Source organism: Pteronotus mesoamericanus, unplaced genomic scaffold (assembly GCF_021234165.1).
Source record: "Pteronotus mesoamericanus isolate MK-2021 breed Mesoamerican mustached bat unplaced genomic scaffold, CSHL_Meso_final contig_55, whole genome shotgun sequence".
Taxonomy (NCBI): domain Eukaryota; kingdom Metazoa; phylum Chordata; class Mammalia; order Chiroptera; family Mormoopidae; genus Pteronotus; species Pteronotus mesoamericanus.
Window position 1 is genome coordinate 6,663,944 of NW_026555198.1, and position 10,432 is coordinate 6,674,375.

Here is a 10,432-nt window from a genome sequence, read left to right on the forward strand (position 1 = left end):
TTCATTTTTCAGTTTGTTCATCTTTTCATTTGTTAAAACTCTGGGTGATAGAAGGAGTATTTACAAGTGAAGTGACCAAAAGTAAGTTCTCAGGGTGATTTGATAATCAATTACTAATTGGGTAAGTCATAGTGGGTAGTCAGGGCCCAGGCCTATAACTTCTTTAATAAAGGGTTTTTAAGCAGACTTTACCCATTTTTCTTCCACTTCTAAGTTAACACAGTTTTGAAATACTTCTTTTTTCCATACCCCTCTGAAGCTTAAGGGCCCTCAAGAGAGCACATAATCTGGTTAACTATCCTGTAATCCAGTCCCTGCCTTGCTTTCTCCACCTTCGTGCACTTTTACTTACTGTTCCTTCCTTAATTCTAAATGTATAAAGGAAACTGTACAACTGTTATTCTTTGTAGCATTGAGATGTTACTTCCCAGCATTGTCAGTTTGACTCCAATAAACTCATAAATGTTCTCTATGGGTTCTCAAGTCAACAAAATGAAAGGGTAAATTGTATGTTCCTTACATGTTGTGTTGGAAATCAAAAGTCAAATTACTTGTTGTATACTGTTGAGTTTTAAGATTTCATTATTATAGGGTCCAGCAGAAGTAATGCCTGCTTGAGTGTGGTTGGTAGGGTGATAATATGGGTGTAATAATTTATAGTTTTAATTTGACCATTTCACCTAAAATGTCATATGGTGTACTTCAGTGTGATATTTTTATGTTACAGACTTAATGCTTATGATTTTGTAAAAAAAAAAAAAAAACAACGTGATTTTGTAATAAAAAAGGGGCACTATTTGTGCCAGACACTGTATATTCTAGATAATAATCATTTGTCCCCTGTGTTGTTTCTGAAATCTGATGTTCTCTAGCTTATCATTTTAGGATCTTACAGGGGGCTTTTTTTGGAGAGTGGCAGTTTTTAATTCTAATAAACTCTAGATTATATTTTCTCTTTTTTTTCTAAAACTTTTAAAGTTCTGCATTTTACATTTAAGTCCATGATTCATTTTGGGTTAATTTTTTAACATGATATGAGATTGGAATGGTAGAGTCTTGTGGTGCCCCGGCCACTGTCTGCAAAGCCTTTGCAGTGCTGCCACGAATACCACCACTCCCTGCCCTGCAGCCTCCGCCATCTCTGCCATCTATGTCACATCTGCCTCAGGACCAGCTGTATGGTTATGCCACAGTCCTCAATGAGTAAACATACTCCTCAGTTCTGTGGTATTCTTGGTCACACAGTTATGGAGCTTCTGAAGGGCAGTGGCGATTACTGCCAGGCACAGCATGACCTCAATGCAGACAAGTGAACTGTAGAAATTCATTACAACTCAACCAAGAAACCCCCATAAGAGTGGTTAACCTGGACACAGAAGTGTTGAATTGAGACCTGCAGAACATTGTACAAGAGTTCTGCCCTGGATGGGTAAACCTCAGTGCAATTCCTTTCTAGTGCCTCAGTATTACTGTATTGAAAAATTGTTGCTTCTTGTTAGGAGGTTCATTTCATTTCCCATTACTCCCAACCTCATACTCAAAGCACTGAGAATTTCAAGTAAAGTATATTGAAGAAAACTCAGTTTCTCTGCATCATTTCTGTATTCAATATTTTTCTTTTTTTAATTTTATTTTAATTTATTTTTTCAAATACATTTGTCTCTGCTCCCCCCCACCACTTTCCCTTCCCCCTCCCTCCTTCCCTCACTCAGCTCTTCCCGTTTCTTTTTGTCCATGAGTCTTTGCTATATGTTCCTTGACTTTTCTCTTCCCTTCCTTTTCCCCTCCACCCCTCCCTCCTTCCCTCTTGTCTCTGTTGATTTCTTTTCCTTTAGTGTTGCTGGTCTTATTTGCCTTGCATCTTTGTATTGTTGGTTAGGTTCCACTAATAAGTGAGATCAAATGGTATGTGTCTTTCTCCCCCTGCCTTATTTCGCTTAGCATAATGCTCTCCAGTTCAATCCATGCTGTCGCGAAGTTTAGTAGTTCTTTTTTTCTTTCGGCTGCGTCGTAGTCCATTATGTATATTAACCATGACTTTTTGATCCAATCATCTACTGATGGGCATTTAGATTGCTTCCAACACTTGGCTATTGTAAATTGTGCTGCTATGAACATTGGGGTGCATACGTTCTTTTGTATTGGCGTATTGAATTCGTAGGCTATAGTTCCAGCAGGGGAATCCCTGGATCATAAGGCAGTTCCATTTTCAGCTTTTTGAGGACATTCCACACTGCTTTCCACAGTGGCTGCACCAGTCTGCATTCCCACCAAGAGTGTACTAGGGTTCCCTTTTCTCCACAGACTCGCCAGCACCTGTTGTTTGTGGATCTGTTTATGATGGCCATTCTGACCAGTGTGAGGTGGTACCTCATGGTGGTTTTGATCTGCATTTCTCTGATGGCTAGTGATGCTGAGCATCCTTTCAAATACCTCTGGGCCCTCTGTATCTCCTCCTTGGAAAAGCATCTGCCCAGGTCCTTTGCCCATTTTTGGATTGGATCGTTTGTCTTCTTGGAGTGGAGTCGAGTGAGTTCTTTATATATCTTGGAGATCAAACCTCTATCTGATGTATCATTAGCGAATATATTTTCCCATACGGTTGGCTCCCTTATCATTTTGCTGATGTTTTCTTTTGCCATGCAGAACTTCTTATTTTGATGAGGTCCCACTTGTTTATTCTTTCCTTTATGTCCCTTGCTTTAGGAAACCTATCAGTGAAAAAATTGCTGCATGGGATATCTGAGAGTTTCCTGCCAATGTTCTCCTCTAGGACTTTGATGGTGTTGCGACTTATATTTAAGGCTTTTATCCATCTTGAGTTTATTTTTGTGTATGGTGTCAGCTGATGATCCAATTTCAATCTTTGGCATGTAGCCATCCAGCTCTCCCAACACCATTTCTTGAAGTGGCTATTATTGCTCCGTTTTATGCTTCTGCCCGCTTTGTCAAATATTAGATGCCCATACAGACCTGGGCTTATTTCTGGGCTTTCTATTCTGTTCCACTGTTCTAAGGGTCTGTTCTTGTGCCAGTACCAGATTGTTTTGAATATAGTGGCTTTGTAGTAGAGTTTGATGTCCAGTATTGTGATCCCTCCTACTTTATGTTTCTTTCTCAAAATTGCTGCGGCTATTCGGGGTCATGTATGGTTCCATATAAATTTTTGAAATGTCTGTTCTATTTCTGTGAAATATGTCATTGGTAAGTTAATAAGGATTGCGTTGAATCTATAAATTGCTTTGGGTAGTTTGGACATTTTGATGATATTAACTCTTCCAATCCATGAGCACGGTATATGCTTCCATTTATTTGTGTCTTCCTTAATTTCTTTTTTCAATGTGGTATCGTTTTCTGCATACAGGTCTTTTATGTCTTTGGTTAAATTTATGCCTAGGTACTTTATTTTTCTTCTAGCTATATCGAACGGTATATTTTTTTCTGATTTCTTCTTCTTCTATTGCATTGCTGGTGTACAAAAATGCCTTTGATTTCTGAATGTTGACTTTCTATCCTGCTGTTTTGACAAATTCACTTATTCGGTTGAGGAGTTTTTTGGTAGAGTCTACAGGGTTCTCTATGTACACTATTGTGTCATCTGCAAACAATGATAGCTTTACTTCCTCCTTTCCTATTTGGATGACTTTTATCTCTTTCTCTTGTCTGACCGCTGTGGCTAGGACTTCCAATATGATGTTGAAAAGAAGCAGAGAGAGCGGACATCCTTGTCGTGTTCTCGATCTTAGCGGGAAAGCTCTCAGTTTTTGCCCGTTGAGTATGATATTGGCTATAGGTTTTTCATATATGGCCTTTATTATGTTGAGGAGTGTCCCATTTATTCCCATTTTGCTGAGTGTTTTGATCATAAATGGGTGCTGTACCTTATTGAATGCTTTTTCTGCATCTATCAAGATGATCATGTGGTTTGTTTTTCCTTTTTTTTATTTAATTTTAATTTATTTTTTCAAATACATTTGTCTCTGCTTACCCCCTACCACTTTCCCTTGCCCCCTCCCTCCTTCCCTCCCTCAGCTCTTCCCCTTTGGTTTTGTCCATGAGTCCTTGCTATATGTTCCTTGACTTTCCCCTTCCCTTCCTTTCCCCACCCCCTCTCTGTACTTCCCTCTTATCTCTGTTGATTTCTTTCCTTTCAGTGTTGCTGGTCTTATTTGCCTTGCATCTTTGTATTGTTGGTTAGATTCCGCTTATAGGGGAGATCATATGGTATTTGTCTTTTATTTATGTGATGTATCACGTTTACTGATTGACATATATTGAACCATCCCCGCCTGCCTGGGATGAATCTCACTTGATCGTGGTGGATAATCGTTTGAATGTATTGCTGGATGCGGTTTGCCAATATTTTGTGGAGCATTTTAGCATCTATGTTCATCAGCGAAATTGGCCTGTAGTGTTCTTTCCTTGTAGGGTCTTTATCTGGTTTTGGGATCAGGGTGATGCTGGCCTCATAGAAAGAGTCTGGGAGTCTTCCCTCCTCTTGGATTTTTTGGAATAGTCTGAGAAGGACAGGGGTTAGCTCTTCCTTAAATGTTTTGTAAAATTCTCCTGTGAAACCGTCCGATCCTGGGCTTTTGAGTGTTGGGAGTTTCTTGATGACTGCTTCAATTACCCCAACTGTTATCGGTTTGTTCAAGCTTTCTGTTTCTTCCTCCTTCAGCGTTGGAAGATTATACTTTTCTAGATATTTGTCCATTTCATCAAGATTTTCAAATTTCTTGGCATAGAATTGTTCATAGTAATTTCTGACGATCATTTGTATTTCTGTGTATAAGTTGTTATTTCTCCTCTTTCATTTCTGATATTATTAATTTGGGTCCTCTCACTTTTATTCTTGATGAGTCTGCTTAAAGGCTTGTCAATTTTATTTACCTTTTCAAAGTACCAGCTTCTGGATTGGTTGATCCTCTGAATTGTTCTTTTTGTCTCGATGTCATTCAGTTCTGCTCTCATCTTGTCTACTTCCTTCCTTCTACTTGCTCTGGGATTTATTTGTTGTTGTTTCTCCAGTTCTTCAAGTTGTAGTGTGAGGTCTTTTATGTGAAATGTTTCTATCTTTTTTAGGTAGGCCTGTATTGCTGTGAACTTCCCTCTCAGGACCGCCTTTGCTGTGTCCCATAGGTTTTGGACTGTTGTCTGTTCATTTTCATTTGTTTCCAGAACTTTTTTGATTTCTTCTCTTATCTCATTATTGACCCATTCATTGTTTAATAGTCTACTGTTCAGTCTCCATGAGTTTGCAAGTTTTGGAAGTTTCTCTTTGAGGTTGATTTCCAGTTTCAATCCCCTGTGGTCCAAGAAAAAGTTTGGTATTATTTCAATTTTCCTGAATTAGCTGAGGTTTGCTTTGTGTCCTATCATGTGGTCTATATTTGAAAAACTGCCATGAGCATTTGAAAAGAATGTGTATTTTTCTTCTTTGGGATGTAAGGTTCTATATATGTCAGTTAAGTCTCTTTGATTCAGTGTGTCATTCAGCACCACAATATGTTTATTAATGTTTTGTTTGCAAGATCTGTCCATTTTTGACAGTGGGGTGTTGTAATCCCCTACTATCAGTGTGTTGCTGTCTACATCTTTTTTGAAGTCATCCAACAATTTCCTTATAAACTTGGGGGCTCCCTCATGGAGAGCATATAAGTTTACAATGTTGATGTCTTCTTGATAGATTCTTCCTTTAAGTATTATAAAGTGCCCCTCTGGGTCTCTTTTCATGGCCTTTGTTTTGAAATCTACTTTGTCTGATACAAGTATGGCAACCCCGGCCTTTTTCTCTTGCCTATTTGCTTGGAATATTTTTTCCATCCCTTTACTTTCAATCTGTGTAGGTGTCTTGCTCTGAGGTGGGTCTCTTGTAGGCAGCATATGTGTGGGTCATGTTTTCTTATCCATTCAGCTACCCTGTGTCTTTTGATTGGGGCATTTAGTCCATTCACATTGAGAGATATTACTGATAGAAACTTACTCATCTTTTCTCTTTGTACCTGTGTCCCTCTTTTCATTGTTTTCCTTCATCTTCTTAAACCAGTCCCCTTAGTGTATCTTGGAGTGCTGGTTTGGAAGGGATGTATTCTTTTAGGCGTCTCTTGTCTGGGAAACTCCATATTTCCCCTTCTATTTTATTTGAGAGCCTTGCTGGGTAGAGCAGCCTTGGCTGTAGGCCCTTGCTTTTCATGGCTTGTAATAATTGTTGCCATTCCCTTCTAGCTTGTAGTGTTTCTGTTGAGAAGTCAGCTCCTAGGCGTATTGGGGCCCCCTTCTATGTTACTTTCTCCTTCTCCTTTGCTGCCTTGAGGATTCTCTCTTTGTCTTTGACATTTGCCATTTTAATGATGATGTGTCTTGGAGTGGACCTCGTTGGGTCCCTCTTGAGTGGGGTCCTCTGTGCATCCTGGATACATGAGATCCTTTCTGTCCTCAAATTAGGGAAATTTTCCATCATTACTTTTTTGAGGAGGTTCTCTATCCCTTGATCCTCTTGTTCTCCTTCTGGTATCCCTATTATACGGATATCGTTGCATTTCAGGTTCTCCTGCATTTCCCTAATTGTCTCTTCATTCTTTTTGAGTCGTTTTTCCATTTCTTATTCTTTCTGGGAGCTTCTTTCTACCTTATCCTCCATCTCACTCATTCAACCCTCGGCTTCATCCAACCTGCTTTGGATTCCTTCTACTGTGTTCTTCAATTCAGAAATGGTATTCTTCATATCCTCTTGTGTCTTCTTGATAGTTTCTATGTCCTTTTCCAGGCTGATATAGTTTGCTGTAAGATCCTCATAGTTTCTCTGCAGTTTCTCATAGTTGTCTTTGAGCTGGCTGAGCTCATTGAGCTCCCTTAGAGCCATTGTTTTGAATTCAGTATCTGATAGATCCCTTGCCTCTATTTCATTTAGCTGTCTCTGTGGGGAGTCCCTTTTTCCACTCATTTGGGGGAACTTCTTTTTCTCCCCATTTTTGTGAGAGTCTGTTAAGTATTTTTGTCCTTTACTTTTCTTTCTGGGCCTGCCTCTGATGATGTCAGTTGTTGACCCTATATGACCTTGGGTCGTTTATTTGAGCCTTCCAGGAGTCTACTGTCTGTGTCTGAATCCTGCTTGGCGCAGCTCTCTAACCCCTTCGGTCAGGGCTGGGCTATTTTTTTTGGATCACTCTGCACTCTCACACGGGCTCCTTGAGCGCGTTCCCAGCGCGGCAGGATCCCCCGCCTGCCTGGGCTCGCATGTGCTTGCCCCAGACCAGGGGGCTTATTCAAGACCTGGCATACTCATCTGGCCCCCTTTAGAAGCAAGCTCCCTGGCACTGGTCAGTTTAGGGTCTTCTATTGTGTGTTTTCCCCTCTTTTGGCTTTGGGTGCGTTGCTTGCCCTCGCCAAATGGCGACTACAGAAATGGGAGGAAGTCAGCTCCAGGACTCTCTGGTTAATCCTGTCTCTGGTCTCTCCTCCAGGGACTCTGGGCAGCTCTACTAATTTTGTGGGCCGCTCCGCAATCGTGGGCCAGCGGGTCAATTTACGCCTGCCCTTGCCGGTCTGTGGACTCCCTCGCAGGCCGTATTGGTGCCAATCTGTGGGAGGCCTTGCCAGCCGATGCAAGCTTTCACCGGCCTGCACAGGTCACACACACACTAGCCAACCCTCGCAGGTCACTGGTCGCAAGTGTGTGTGCTGGCACTGGGTGTTTTGGGAGTGTCTATGTGTGCTTTTCGGCTTTTGGCTCTTTGGGGGTGTGGCCTCTTCCCTCGCAATGGAGACTATGGCAAGGAGAAGGAGTCGGGACTCCCCGTTCCCTCCTCCCATTCTTTCCCCAACGCCTCTGTTTTTAGTCTCTCCTCAGGGGCCTCTGGGCTGTTCTGTGACCCCTTCGGCCAAGGATCTACCCCCTGTGCGGACTACGTTTCAATCGCGGGCAGTCTGGTTCCTGCGCGCCCCGCTTCTGCCTCTTTGGGGGCGTGCCTTTCCAGCCCACAATGGAGACTACAGAACGGGGAGGGAGTCGGGACTCCCCGGTTCCTCCTCCTGTTCTTTCCCCAACGCCTCCGTCTCCTGTCTCTCCTCAAGGCTCTCCCAGCCAGTCTGCCCTCAGCCCCCGAGCTCACATGCCTACAAGCTGTGTGCGGAGCGCACAAAAGGCAGGTTAATTGATTCCCTTATGCCTGAGCGAGATGGTAGCTGCAGAGTGGGAGGTGCATTATCACCGGGACTCCACCGGCTGCCGTGTCAGTTCTCTTCACAAAGTTTTCCTCACCAGTCTTTTCCCAGGCACCAGCCCACCCTGCTGCCGCCTCTACCCAGAGATCAAGGAGGGTGGCTGCCACTGCAATTTTTGCGTTGGCCCTTTAAATGTCTCTTTGCATCCCCAGCTGCCTGTCTCTGGCAGAGAGTGCCCCTAAGCTTTTCGGGGTTGCGTTTTGTCTGTATTTTCTTGGTTTTAGCTGCTGTAGTTTAGAGGTCCCTGTTTATGATTCAGACCCCGTTCTTCTCGGGGACAGCTAACTGGCCGTTTCAATGTCCCTCTGGTGCTAGTGCCCGTGGGCACCCAGCCCACCCTCTCGAGCCTCCAGCGCACTTCTCACCTATTGGGATGTGTGAGAGTCGAATCTACTGTCTGCGGCACCAAGGCTCCTCTCCCACTATCATTCCATTGTTTTCCAGTTGATTATTCCACTATTTAGTTGCAATTCCAGTTTGGTCTTGGGAGGAGGTCAGCGTGACTCCCATTCACTCCTCCGCCATCTTCTCTCCTATCAGAGGTAACATTTTAATCTCTGTATTCAATTTTTAAATTCTTTCATAACCCCATTGAGTGTTTTTTTAACTAAATTTATATGGCTCACATGAACCTCTCACCTCCTGTGGAAGTCACATGCAAGAACACGAGATTTCTTGTTACACACAATCCAACTGCTTTGACCTTAAACAAATTTATAGAGGAACTTAAAAAGTATGAAGTTACCACAATAGTAAGATTATGTGAAGCAACTTCTGACACTATTCTTGTGTATAAATAAGGCATCCATATTCTTGATTGGCCTTTTGATGATGGTGCATCACCATCCAACCAGATTGTTGATGACTGGTTGTCTTATAAATATTCAGTTTCATGAAGAACCTGGTTGTTGTGTTGCTGTTCATTGTGTAGCAGGCCTTGGGAGAGCTCCAGTGCTTGTTGCCTTAGCATTAATTGAAAGTGGAATGAAATACAAAGATGTAGTACAGTTTGTAAGACTACAGTGGCATGGAGCTTTTAACAGTAAACAACTTTTGTATTTGGAGAAGTAGCATCCTAAAATGTGGCTGCACTTCAAAGATTCCAATAATCATAAGAGCAACTGTTGCAATCAGTAAAGAGGGTGCCTGATGCCATTGCCTGAGAAGTAGAACTTGAGATAGGGCCTAATTTGTCATATATATTAGCCAACATGTTGGTTTGGTAGATAAATCTAATGAAGCTTCCATAGGAATATTGAAAGCAGTTTTACCAAGCCATGAGCTTCACAGAATTGCAACTTCTATGTTTGGGTTTTAATCATCCTATTTTGACATTTATCAAAAGATTCTTATTCAGCTTTAAAATGTGCTTATCATTTGTACCAATTGACTTTTCCTGAAATCATGAGTTAATGTCTTTAAATCTATTCCCATGTCAGAATCTTATCAATACATAAAAGACTTAGAAAGATTAGGTGCCAAAATGCTCAGCACACTTGTAATTTTTAGTATCATACAGAACTAAAATCCCAGGAACTGTGAATACTCTGAACTTTATGTGATTTATCCCTTCAGTCATTTCAGACATAGAATGTAAGGTCTATATGGTTATTTGCCTGCTCACTTTATGTTTACATCTCCCACAGTCATACAAGTAAACATCAGGTTTGCTCAACTTTTTAAATTTTTATACCAAGTCTTAGTGATTATTTAATGTCTTTCTATAAATCTCATTTTGTACTGTTATGGAAAGACTCCATTTTGAAAATCTATTTTTACAGGAGCACATGTCTTTAATGTCTCTAGACCAAAAGCCTTACAGTTAATTTTAATATTTGTGTTTGGGGTGTTATTTATAGGGAGGGCCTGAGAAAAGGATGGGAGGGGGCTATTAAGTATTTTTAGTAAATTGTTGCCTTTCTCTTGCGTGGAACACATAGACATGCTCTTGATTAAATATTTGTTAAAGGTAAAGATAGATATGCGTTTTTGTAGCTAAAACAATTCTTAATCATTAAAATTCTGAAATTTTTGTATTTGTTTTCATACATCCTGAAAGTGTTTACCAACTTATTTTTGTTTAAAGTGTGATTTTTTTCCTTTCTACCATCTCTTGAAAAAAAAAAACAAAGACAGTAAGTTTCTGCTAATGAATTGAGCAGACAGCAAATATTTTATATGCCTTTTGAGCTATGTAATTTATTATTTG

General features: G+C 41.1%; 1 pseudogene; it reads left to right on the forward strand.

The window, feature by feature from the left end:
* The first annotated feature begins 8,840 nt into the window (after window positions 1-8,840).
* On the forward strand, window positions 8,841-9,360 carry LOC129075459 (protein tyrosine phosphatase type IVA 1-like; annotated as a pseudogene).
* Window positions 9,361-10,432: the final 1,072 nt, after the last annotated feature.